Genomic DNA, 13,879 nt, shown 5'->3' on the forward strand with positions numbered 1-13,879 from the left:
ATTAGCTAGTTATAATAGAGTCTCGAGTATATCTTAGTTGCAAATTTGAATTGAGTAAACGTTATAAACTGGTAGGTGCTGGAAACATTCCTTGGAGAGAGTGGTCCATATTGCTATGATAGCATCACACAGTTGCTGCAGATTTGTTGACTGCACATCCATGAATCACCTGTTGCACAACATCCCAAAGGCAGTAATAATACTCTGGTATGCTGTGTTGTTTAAATGGTGCTCAGTTGTTACTAAAGGCCAAGAAAATATCCCCCACACCATTACAACACCAGCAGGTTGAATCATTGATAAAAGCAAGGTTAGATCCATGCTTTCCTGATGCTTATGCCAAATTGTGACCCTATCATCCAAATATCACAGGAAAAATCAAGACACATTTGACCAGGCAACATTTCTGTTTCCTGTTTTTAGGTGACAGAAGTGGCACAAAGTAAGGTCTTCTGTTGCTGTCCATCTGTTTTAAGGCTGGGCATGTGCATTCAGAAATGCTCCTTTGCAAACATTGGTTGTAACAAGTGGTTATTTCAGATACTTTGGCTTTCCTACCAGCTTAAAGTAATCTGACCATTCTCCTTTGATCTCTGGCATTAAAAATGCATTTTTGCCCAAAGAACTGCTAAGAATCTGCAAACTGCAAAAAAATCCTAGTAGATCAGCGGAGTCTGAAATACTCAGACCAACCTGTTTTCCAACAACAACCATACCACATTTATATTATCCCTATTCTGATTCTCTGATTAGATATTTGTGCTAACGAGCACTTAAAGATGTGTACCTAATACAGTGGTTGGTGTGTGTATATGAAAAGCATGTGACCATAGTTAGTTCTGTCAGGAACACTACTGTCAAAATCAGTCTGTTATTACCATCAGCAGTTCAAGATTCAAGAGCAAAGGTCTTTATTCAAAAATGTCATTTTCGTTATGTAAACCCAATGAAAATGATATGACATTGATTAAATCGAGCACAGCATTAAAAGTAGAACCCAGAGGAAGGATGCAAAGCAGCTTGCAGATGCAGCAGCAAACCACGCAGCATGCCCTATATGAGTTCTGCCAGTCTGTGTGGGCCATTAGTATGCAGTATGATGTAGTATTCAAGAAGCAACAAGCCAAATGTATCAGATTTTTAACTTGCTGTCACATTATAGAAAAGGAAATCATCAAAAACAGTTATATTACTTGGGAATGAGCCACAAGTAAATGATCAAAACTCATTTTCTGTCATGTTATCCCTGATCTACCTGCAGTGTGCAACTGTTGGTGTCTTATCACTACTGTTATTTATTATTATTATTATGTGAAGTGAACTTTTTCATGGTGCTGTGCTGGTACGGCTATAAAATGCCTGGATAACCCACGAATGCTTTTTAAAAACAGACACATTAATGGCTGTAATGAGGAGTGATACATGAATTGTTAATGAGAAGCAATGAATCAGAGGTTGAAGAGCTTTTTCTAGGAAACAAGGCAAGTTCTAATTCTCAGACCTGCATAGACTTACACACAGCACATACAAGATATTCATAGATTTGTAATTTTACTTTTTCAAAAAAGCAGATGAAACACTCTACAGGAGTAGATAATTATAATGGACACAACAATCTTTCATCTTATCTTTATCTTTCAGATAAGAATATGCATACTTCTTTATCTTTATGTATATGCTCTTAAGGGGGACAACAGAATTACAGCAGGGAGGATAGGGTATAGTGGTTAACTGTTAAACGGCACCAGAGGGTTCAGAAATACCTCTCCTTTGGTTTTTAAACACTTTGCAAATTGAATAAGACCCTGGAGCTGCTACTTTTTTGGAAAATGGGGCAGAACAAGTCTGAAATCGAGTCATTGCCATCCTTTTGCTTCAAACCTACAGCAAGTAAACCTTCTCACACAAAACTCCACCTCACATCAAAAAAGTTTAAAAGCTGAAGTAGAATTTTTGTAATTTTTGTAAAGAAATACCAAACATGCTACTGCGTCATGGACAGAAGAAACAGAAAGCAGAGATCCTTGTGAGGCTTCTTCCATCAGATCAAAATGAATCTTTCCTAAATGTCTTCAACATTTCTATGCTTACTTTCAGGCTGACACTGTGATCTCATATCTCTCCAGCTACCACTCTCATGAAATAATGCAAAAGCTTCTGCTCGGTGCATAAATAAAGATCATCTTTTCTACCTGCCATGCCAACATGTCTATTTTTTGACATTTTAGTGCTGCTCTGCACAGATTAGATGTTCATTTTGGACCTTGAAGTAGTTTATAGTATTGGGCAGGCAAAGCTTCCAAGACTCTATGTTTGTCCCTGATATATTTAGTTTGGTGTTGGGTCACTGGGTGCTGTAGAAAGGTGGTTTCCAACATCGCTAAATACCAGCAACACACACATAGTCAAAAAAAAGTGTGAAATATAACGTAAACTGAATGCTGTGGATCGGCTAGACATATCATTAACTTTCACTGTAAGCGCAATATCGCAGTAGCTTAATTGCAGTATTTAAATCAAGTAATTTCATGTTGCATCATCTAAACTAGAAGCAGCTTGGTAATGTCAATAATGTGTTGCAGGGATTGATAGCCTTTGGTTAACACTCAAAATAAAACACTTATTTACAGCCATCAGCTATAAACAGAGAAACCCTTAAATGTTATATGACACATCCAATAAGCAGCTAAGAAATAAATGAAAATAAAATAGAGACCATTCTCAGAAATTGAAAAAAAGATACATTTATATAGAAAAAGGTCTTTTGAAAAATAACATTTTTGGGCTTTTTTCTAGGCGTTTATTTTATCAAACTTTTTTTTTTCCAGCTTTCTATGTCCTGAACTTTTTTACAGTCTGGCTTGTCCATATGCCACTTAGTCTGGTCTGATTTATAGAATGTTTTATTCTTGAAAACATGGAGAAAATTGAGTTTTTAGTGGCTGTTGACAGTATTTTTGGATTTATGGAGTGGTAAAAAGATATAGAAAAATCCCCTTTGTGCCACCAAAATGAAGCCTGGCTATATCCAATGCAAATTTTGATATGTAACAGCTCCCTTTCCAACTTTGTAATATAAAAATATACAAATCTCTTCAAATAAGTAATTATCCGAGAAAGTACGGGGATCTCCGTTAAAGATGTTACTGTATCCGTCTTTAGTGTCTCAGCTTAAGGTCCAACCTGCCTTTCAAACAAAACATTTAAACAAAAAAAATGTTTTAAAATTCCAGATTTAGACACATTGTATTGTTAAAAGGTGCACAATGCTCCAAGAGTTTGCAGATTTGTGCCTCCAGTCTTACAGCTGTTATTGTTTTCTGTACATCACAGAAGCAGGCTGAGCTGTTAGAGTTTGTGCCTCATAAGACACTGAAGACAGAGGGATTTCTGTGAAAGCTCCAATCTCTCATTCCCAGCTGTCCAAAGCTGGCCTTTAGGAAAAGCCTCATTGGAGGATATTGATGGGTGGAATAGAAGCAGCTCATGTGTGAATCTCTTAGAGAGGAAAGCATGATTTATGCTTCAGCTTTCTGTCCTCATTCATGTTCTCATCATTTCATGCACAATCGAAGCATAACTGTCTACACCTAATTTTAAATTTGCTTTAAAATTAGTTGCATTCAGCTTACTGAGCAGAAATATTGCTTTCTAAAATACAGTGAATGGATACATTTAAACTGCTTTGTATTTGGTTGTCTCACAGTAACAAAGGACAACTTTAGGCAGCTGCTAAGGAAAAATGCACATCAAACTGCGTGCAGCATCTTTCAGACTCTCCAAATGCTGTCATGTTAGTTTGTCCAAACATGTCCAAGGATTCCTTCTTTCTTACATGTTGACACCGAGGGAGTTCGCACGCTCATTAAAAAACAATGAAAACGCTGGGATGTCTGCAAAATAAACAGACACTTTACATAAGGCCGAGGTCTGTGATACACAGAGGCAAGTGTCTTCCCTGCAGCCAGCTTTCAGAGCGCCAGCCATTGAGAACAAAGAATAATGTTTCAAAGGACAATGTGTGTGTGTGTGTGTGTGTGTGTGTGTGTGTGTGTACGTGTAGGTGTGTGTGTGTGTACGTGTGTGTGTGTGTGTGTACGTGTGTGCACCGTGCATCCATATGTGTTTGTGTGTGATAATAATTGGATGTATGTTAATAAAGCAGCATGGCTGATGTTTCCTCATGAGCAAATGGCACAGGGAAAGCTTTGAGTTGTTCACGCTCCAGTAAAAGCGCAGACACACACACTTGCAGGCGCACGTGCATGCACATGCTCATGGGCACACAGATATGTCAGTGCATGCGCTCGCTGTGATGTCTTGGGACTTTCAGCACTGGGTCTACCAATCAGTCTGTCACTGACTTAACTGATGTTGACTAAACTAAAATGTTTACAGGTTAAATTAATTCAGTGGGCTAACATTGAGAAAAATTGTATCTGAGAAGACATTCATTCAATGTCCATTACATGGTCACTTTATTAGGTAAACAAACTAGTACCAGGTGGACTCTCTTTTTAGCCCTCAGAACTGCCTTGCTTTTTGTGCCATAGATTCAACAAAGTGCTGAAAGCATTCCTCTGAGGTTTTGGTCCATGTTCACACAGTTGCTGCAGATTTGTCAGCTGCACATGCATGATGCCAGTCACCTGTTCTACTATATCCCTATGGGGCTCTATTGGATTGAGATCCGGTGGCTGAGGAGGCCATTTGAATACAGTGAACTCACTGTTAAGTTCAAGAAACTAGTTTGACATTAATTGTATTTTGGACATGAGATGTTATCTTGCTGGAAGCAGCCAGCATAAGATGGACATAAAGGGATGCACATGTATGTGGCATTTAAATTATTCTCAGTTGGTAGTAAGGGACCCAAAGCATGACAAAAAATATCATCCTCACCATTACACTATTAACTACAAACAACTGATAGAAACCAGGGTGGATTTAAGTGTTTAAACCAAATTCAGGCAGCATTTTTCCAATCTTCTACTGCTTCATTTTGATGAGCCTGTACAAATTGTAGCTTCAGTTTCTTGTTCTTGCTGCTTCAAGGGTCAACGCATTTAGAGATGCTCTTCTCCATACCTTGGCCCTAATGAGTGGTTATTTGAGTCACCGCTGCCTTCCTTTCAACACCCAGGCACTTTATTGGTTATTCTCCTCTAACAGCTGGCATCAGAAAGACAATTTCACCAAGACAACTGCCACTTACTACATATTTTCTCTTTCTTTTTTGGTCCATTTTTATAAAACTGCCTCTGTCTTGATCATGTTGTGAATGTGTGTGTGAATGGGTGGATGACTGGATGTGTAAAGCGCTTTGGGGTCCTTAGGGACTAGTAAAGTGCTATAAAAATACAGGCCATTTACCATTTACAAAACCTTTTCCTCCAATTAGATAATAAAAATAAATACATTAACAGAAGAAAAACACACTGCAGCACAAAGCTTTTCTATTGTGCCTTCCCCTATGCAGAGGCTTAATATCTGGCTGGAATGCATTACAAATATTTCAACATGTTTGGGGCATGATCACCACCATCCATGAACTGGAGAAAGCTTTCAATAACCTCTAGTAGGACTCACCAGTTTCCCTTTAATGCAGTTTTACAATTGTTTTAAAAAAGGAAGATAATATTGAGGCACAAATTAAAAGACATTTTTGATAAATCCCGACCTTTTATTAAGAAACGCACCAGCAATGTAACAACTCTTTGTTTATGACTGACAGCAGATTACAGCAAACAAAAGAGAGAGGACTAAGAGAAGTACATACTAATTCTTCCCATTAGATCTGTGGTATCCAAAGGAGGATTATAAGGCATTACCAATTAAGTGACCTGGTTTCTTTTGAGGGTTACTCTTTAGAATGTTTTAAAATATTACCGTGACTGTGCTATTTTGCTTCACACACACTCTGAGACCCTTAACTTTTAAGTCGAAGAACCTGAAAAAAACAAAAACACTACAACACCAGAGGCAAACTTTTTTTGGATCTGGGACATTTTTTGCAGAGAAGACACATCATTAAAATCAAATAGCAAGTATGTGTTTCCTACAATGTGGGACTGTGGCAAATGGTGCACATGGTTCCTAAATGCCTCCACTCACTGCTGTCCATCAATTAGGGTATCAGGTTTCTGTCAACCTTTTCCCCATATCTGACAAGACTTTGTTCCTTAACCTTTGAAGCTCGGTGCAACCAACACAGATGAACAGCTGAAAAACAGAAGTAGAAAAATCCAGTGGTAAAGATCTTCACATGCTATTTTGACAAATCCTGCCTGAAGGAAACAACAATCCAGGCGGACAAATGTTGACATGTTTCGATAACAGAGCTGAAAATTGTTCAGGGAAACCATGATATTTTATTCCGGCTGATTCACCTGCAAATGTCCAAATGCTTTTCACGAATGAAAAGTGTGAAATAAGATGACAATGACACATTTAAATTTGCGAAAATGCATAAGCAACATTCATAGCAACAGGACATATATTTAGCCCCTGCTTGTCCTATGACATAGTCATGCCTGACACCCAATCTCGGCACCAATAGCCACCACAGAAACTCAAAAAGACCTAAAAATAACTGTCTCAAGTGACAAAAGACTAACCGCCATGACTCAAAAAAGGGTGACCTACATTGCTGTCAATAAAATATTCAGTGCATTCAATTTTCTTCATATTGCAAATTTGTTCAAATCTCTATAGGTCTGAATCGAGAGAAGAGATTCTGTGGCAATCAGTGTGAAGTAAACAAAGTAATAGACTGCTTGGCTTTTACGTTTACTTTCATAATGAAAGTCTTGTTTAAAAAAAAAAAACAGTTCCCCCACCGGGTTACACATTTATCAGTGAATATGGCTAAACATAATTCACTGTCTCCTCACGCAGATAATAGATGTAAAAGTTGGCATTTTTTGACAATGGTATTCATCTTCTGTGACTTCTGTCCCTTTTCCACTTGTCAACCCTTCCACACTCATCAGTCAGAAATCTATTTGCACACCATTTTTCCATCTCATACTGGTCACATTTCTCTCCTGCAAGCTGTTTCGAGGCCAAGCAGCTTAAAATCCCTCTTTCCATTCGTGTAGGCTATATATTCAGCAGCTCTCCAGCACTTGGATGAAGCCTGCTTAGTTAGTCATGCTCTTACTTAGTATGATGTGCTACACTCACATTAAAGAAGCAACAGTCTTGGGCACTCCAAAACTGAGCTGATTCCAAAATGTTCCCAGCATTTCTCCAAAACTTGTTTGCTGAGTGAAGAAGTGACTCTTGGGGAGTAAAATAGCTACAGAGGGCAGTGATGCTCTTATCTAAATGTTAATGATGACATTTCTACAAGAGGTCCAAAAGGCTTTCTTATGTCTCTTCAGCAGGGTTTCTCTGAAAATACTCTGATTTCGACACCGTTTCCTTGATTCAACATGGTTCTTTTAACACGGAATGAGTATTTTTTTGTACAAATTGAGATATTATTATGTATCCCAATTTGCTACACACGAATATACTATATGTCATATTGTTGAGCATGTTTGACTTTTTCCCCATTAACAAAATCCTAAAAGGCATTTTCCTTTGAGACCTAATGATGACCTACAAAACTTAACAATCTGACAATTTAATGGAAAAAAATATTTTCTATTGGCTACAATATGTGTGTGTGTGTATATATATATATATATATATACACACACACATATCCATATATAGATAGATAGATAGATAGATAGATAGATAGATAGATAGATAGATAGAGAGATATATACATACACATATATCTATATATATGTATATAGATATATATGTGTGTGTGTGTATTTATGGGAAGAACTGGAAATGAAGTTAGATTTTTCAGCACTGCTGCAATGTGGTGCTGCCTAGTCAAGATCCTAAATGATATCATACAATATAATGCAATATAGTTATGAGATAATCTAATTTTTTTTAAACTGATGGCAAGTGAGCAGTATAAACATGTTGGCAGTGAATCCATATCCAGCAGACTGTATCAAGCTTTAGTTCTGCTCTGCAGTGTTTTGGGGGAAAGTCAAGAGGCAGCTTCTTCCCCAGCATCAATTACCTGACTTTCCACAGTGATTTATATTAACTGAAAATGTTTACAAAACACAAATGTCCATTATGCAAAAATATATCACGCTTAATTAATCTTTGCTGCAGCGAGAGTTATTTAATCAAAACACACATCAGCTTGAACTTAAAAGTAGAAAAAAAAACAAGCTCAAGGGAGTTTAATAATAGAGTCAGAAGATTTGCAGCCGAGTCATAGTCAATGTTTTATTCATGTTGCTTGAGAAGCACATCATCTTTATTTGGATTTAATACATTTCAGTCATTTCTTTTTTCATTCATCATGCTGTGTTAAAGTGGGGCGACCAGTTAAAACAAAGCCTCCGCGGGTTTGTGTGCATGTGTGGCGGGGTGGGTGTAATTGCTTTGCAATGTTTTAAAAATTATTGTGGGGAAAAACACTTGGCCAAATTGCATCATCCAGTGGAGGAGAACAGGAAAAACCTATGATAACAGATCTCTGCCATCCATGTGTGGTCTTGCCAGCCATCTTGTGGTAAATCACTGTTACTACAACATTTGATTCACGTGACATTTTCAGGGTCATGTGGCCTTGGGAGTCTTTTCCCACATACTTAAGAATAAACACAAAGAGACAGCTGCACAGCTAATGCGAGAATAAGATCAACTTGGGAAAAATGTTGTTCTCATAACTGTAAGGTGCTAGTTACTGAACCCTAACCATAAACACCCTTTTGGTTATACAACACTGACCCACTAAAGTATGCAGGATTTTGGAAACAAACTTCTATTACAGGACCAGGAAGTCTGCACATATATATCAGTTATTATACTGAATCTCATGCCTGTTCTCATCCAGTCTCAACACAGATGAGCCACATTTATATAAATCCAGCTAATCTGCTTTAGCAATAATTCAGATCCTACAGTTTCTTCCTACAATAGCAAGCCACACACAGTATAGTGTTAATCTGGTTCAGTTATTTATATAAAAGAGGAACTGGCAGCATGCTGTTAGATGACCTGAAAGATGTGAAAAATGTCAGTCCAAGAGGCTAGTACTCGACATGGCCCACATCTGTTCTCTAAATGTGGATTTAGCACCGTGCAGACATTAATTAGTAAAAGATAGACGGATGTGCTGTCATTCGAATTCATCAGGAGTCCACAGTGTTGGAATGTGACATGACTGGCTCCCACTCACTGCTAATCATGCATTTTTGTGCTCTGCTAGATTGTCTTCATCTATTAGAATCGCTCATGTTGGAGTGATTATGCTCATTGTTCTTCTCACAGTGTAAAATTACCGGGAACAATAGCATGCAATGAGAAGTTGCCATTACTCACATTTTACAAAATCATGTTAGCTGTAGGACATTCATCAGACCCGTTGTTTGGTATTGCCAAAACTAAAAGAGATTAAAAAATGAACTACTCTACATTTGTGCTCACTGTGCAGACACACTCCTGATATATGTATACAAGGCTAAAGTATCCAGGGTTGGATCTTACCACAGCCCTCTTAAGATATTGAGCTCCCATGTTTGTATTGGGAATCTATCATAATAAGGGCTGTCAGGTGGCACTGAATTATCATCAGTGTTAATTGGCATGCACAGGACATCACATGCTGAAAGCAAAGGAAACCTTATAAAGTTAAATAGTTTTGACCATCTGAGCATCTTGTTACATTTTGGATTCATGGGGCATTTAGATGACATCCAAACAGTTTATGAAGCATTCGATATGTTTTAGTCACATGGAGGCAGTAAGAAAGCTATAATCAGAACCGCAAAAATGGCATCCACGACTGAAAAATGTCACACTTTCACTTTCTCTACAGTTCTGTTTGGACATCCACTGAGTGCTGAGAAAAATGTCTGACTCCTTAGCATCTAACTGCTCCTATGTTAGCCTGGCTAGTGCTCACTTTGCTATTTGGAGTTTTCTGTATGAGGTAGCATTCAGAAGCTTTATATAAGGTTTAAATATTATAAACTGTAGGCGGAACTGAACGGAACAAGTGAAAATTCATTCCTGAAGCACAAACAGCTCTTGTGTGTGTGTTTGTGAGTGTGTTTGTGTGTGTGTGTGTGTTGTCAGAAATGCACCTGTGGTGCCTTTTAGTTGAGTTTGCTACAAGCCTAACCATCTGCTACATAAATCTCAGATTTAAAATGATAATTTTAATTAAATGATCCCACATGTGGATTTCTATGACATTAGAAACAAATCTAATGCAACTAAGCACAGTATGTCAAGGTTACCCATTCACTAAATCACATTCATTACTGAAAATAACTGGTGTACAGCAGTAGCAATAAATCCAACACTGACTGCATGGTATTAGCAATGTTTTACTATATCAGCCTTTGATTCCAAGTGGTAATTAGTACCAATAGAATGACCTGACACCATTATCAGCTTCACTGCATTCACAGGCACACATAAATAAATCAATAACTGTACTCACAGTTGGGGAAAGTGAAGTTGATGTTCTTCTCCCCAGTCCACCTTCCAATACTGAAGTCTCTTTAAATCAGACGTGTTTAAAGTTCCCTTTTAAAATAATTGATCGATTAGCGGGCCAGCAAGAGAAAGAGACAGGAAAGCGGTTGCTAGTCACTCCGGTCCATCTCTTGATTGAATTTCCAGTGTGGTGCAATTGTATCACCAGGTGCTCAAACTGCAGGAGGGAGTGGACACAGGTCACCACACTCGACAGGGTTCTACTTTATTTGCAGCCTTAGGGGCTTCTATCAGCAGCTTTATAAAGGCAGAGAATTGGCAGACTGTGCACAAAAGCTCTCTAGAGCTTTCTGAAGAAAGCTTCAGTTAATGTTTCTGGTACTACAAATATCCTTATACACACATGCAAACACCCAAACAAGCACAGACATGTGCACATCATCACATCCTAGTAACACAGACAAAATAGAATAACACAAGGCAGAAATATGAATGGGCATGTAGATGCGCACATTAAAACCTTCTTATTTCTGATATAGAATAAAAATGTTTAAAAAAAACCTTCTGGAAAATACTCACGATAAATATATCCTCTGAGTTATGTTAAATGAAGGACACTGGATATCGGCTGTTAACCTGAGCGGAATGCATAATTCAGAACAGGTCAGAGCAGAGTGTCACATGCAGCCTGGTCCTTTGTCCATTCACAGCCATCAGGTTACACTGGTGCTTTTGACAGGCAGCTGATCACTTTCCTTTAGAGTAAACCTTGCTGATGAGGGGGATCGGTGAATGACACACTGCCTTTCAACTGTGATTTCATGCTACTCACATTTCTCATTACTGTATTTTGTGATAACACAACAGGCAATATTAATTTCAGTTCATTTCGGTTTTATTTATATAGCACCAAATCATAGTAGTCATCTTAATTTCACAGGATCAAAAAACGCTCATTAGCATGCTGAAACAGAGCTGGGCTCGTAGTAATATATGGGAATTTAAAAACTTTTGAAACACATCTGAATCCATTTAAGTCACACAAGTTGGATCAGTGTCATTTTTATCTCCCATTAAATGTACTGACAGTGTTTCTTTTTTAAATAATGTGCTGTGATTAAGGCTCATTTATGGTGAATAATTGTGCTGTTTTTGGTGTAGATGCATTTTAAATACGCAAGCTCTTTCATCTTGGTTTATTATCACAATTTTGTAGCTGACATATAAGAAGGAGAGTCATATGGAAGGCTGTAACTGAATACTGCGTCTAAACATGGATCCAAAACAGAAGAAAAAAAACATGTAACAGAGTTCTTAAGCAGAAGATGACATATTCATACTGCTTGTTTTAACCAAATCCTGTGGGTATTTTGGCTACCAGAGCATAACAGTAGTAATAAAGTAGTAATAGGTTAATTTTTTATCAAAGCTGCTTGGCCCTCAGGGACTATTTTATTAATCTAAAGCCATGAACATAACATAATGTGATATACATAAATGTTTAAGTGGGTAGTGCTGTTTTCTATATAAAGCCTGTGAATATTTTTCAGCTTGCTGCTACCAAAGACAGACGATGTGAAATGCCGGTGCATTTAATACTCCTTACAGAGAGGATAGGCTGTGTTTTAACACCACCTTATTAAAAGTGGCATCTGTGCAAACACTTGAGTGTACTCTGAAATAAGCAAACAGGGTTGTCCCTGTTTCAACATAATGTGAATCAGAGGATATCAGAGCGTGGCTGCCTCTGTGGACAGCTGCACTGCACTGTGTCTGCTAACCTTGTGCCTGTGTTTTCTCCATTTAACGCACACCATAAATGTATCCCAGAGTGAGCTCTTTAGCATCCTCTGCTGTTCTCTGTGAGGAGAGCAGGGATTTGGTCTGATCTTGTTAAATCAGGTCAGCATTATTCAGACATCTGTGGAAGCAGGAGAGCAAATGGGATAATGGACTGACGGGATAGGTTTAAGGAAGCGAGTGGGTGGAAAAGGTGGGGAGTGCCAGCTTTGTGTATTAATAGTTTTGACAATATAGCCCTTTTCACTGAAGACATTCTGTATTGTCACAGCAGGACAAGCAAATGTGCATAAAATGATTAATAATGGCTGAGCTGCATTTAGAGGGAGTACACTCTTGACCAATTATCTAGTTGGATAAGCAGTTAAGAAAGTGGATGGATGGATGGATGGATGGATGGATGGATGGATGGATGGATGGATGGATGGATGGATGGATGGATGGATGGATGGATGCTCACTGTCACGCTTTCATGGCTGACTGGGATATTCAACAGAACAAAGTAAATTTTCTAGTACTGCCTGTGATTTTACAATGACTCATAATGTCTGGTTTTAAAAAGGCCTTTCACTGGAGGTTTGAAGTATAATTCTGAAAAGCTGTCATTTAGTTTTCCTTGATGTGCATAAATCAGAACCAAAAGCACTGAAATAATGTTACTTTCTCTCCTCTTAATCTTGGCAGATGGAGAACCAGCCTTATACAAAACCCAGCACTTCCTATACATACAACATACTTGCCATACATACTTAGTGTATGGGAAGGATATAATTATGTTTACTCCAGAAAATTATGGTCATTGTAGTATACAATCATATTAGTCTATATAACAGGTATCAGGTACAGTAGTGTCCGGGTACACTTAGCCTGTAGCAGTTTAAAGGTATCATACATTATTGTCAGTGCCACATGTTGTACAGGGTCAGGATATAAACCTTGGAAAGGTGTCATATCAGGTACACTGCCATGTTAGAGCTTAGTGAAAGTATAGTGGCACTCTCTTGGAAGAGAGCAAAGTAGAAGCCAAAATATATGAAATAACATACGAGACTGGAGCAAAGTTGGAAAATTATATTTGCATTTCACATATTATATATATATGGTGCAGTAAAATAAGGTTAGGGGAAAACATTTATTCATTGCCCAATGCTGGCACATCTACAGTCGTGGTGATTAATCTGGATTATCCATACTGGGGAAAACAAACAAACAAACAAAATAAATAAATAAAGAAGCGACAGGTTGAGCTTTACATATAAATACTGGTGAGCTTTATGTCTAACTATTGATAATCTTTGTAGAGCATAATTTATGAAACCTCTACTAAATTGATACATTATAAAATAAAGGTAACCATTAATCTGCAGCACAAAAATGTATAATGTAAAAAAATGTATGACCAAATACTCATGTATGACAATTAGGGTGCTGGTTAATAGTAATGGTATTGATGGAGGCCGGTCTACCTCATTTTGGATCAGCTGGTAAATGAACGTGACTTCTCCCCCCCCCCCTTTTTTTTTTCTTCTTTTTGCTTGAGACTGAAAAA

The sequence above is a fragment of the Astatotilapia calliptera genome, chromosome 16 (assembly GCF_900246225.1).
Source record: "Astatotilapia calliptera chromosome 16, fAstCal1.2, whole genome shotgun sequence".
Taxonomy (NCBI): Eukaryota; Metazoa; Chordata; class Actinopteri; order Cichliformes; family Cichlidae; genus Astatotilapia; species Astatotilapia calliptera.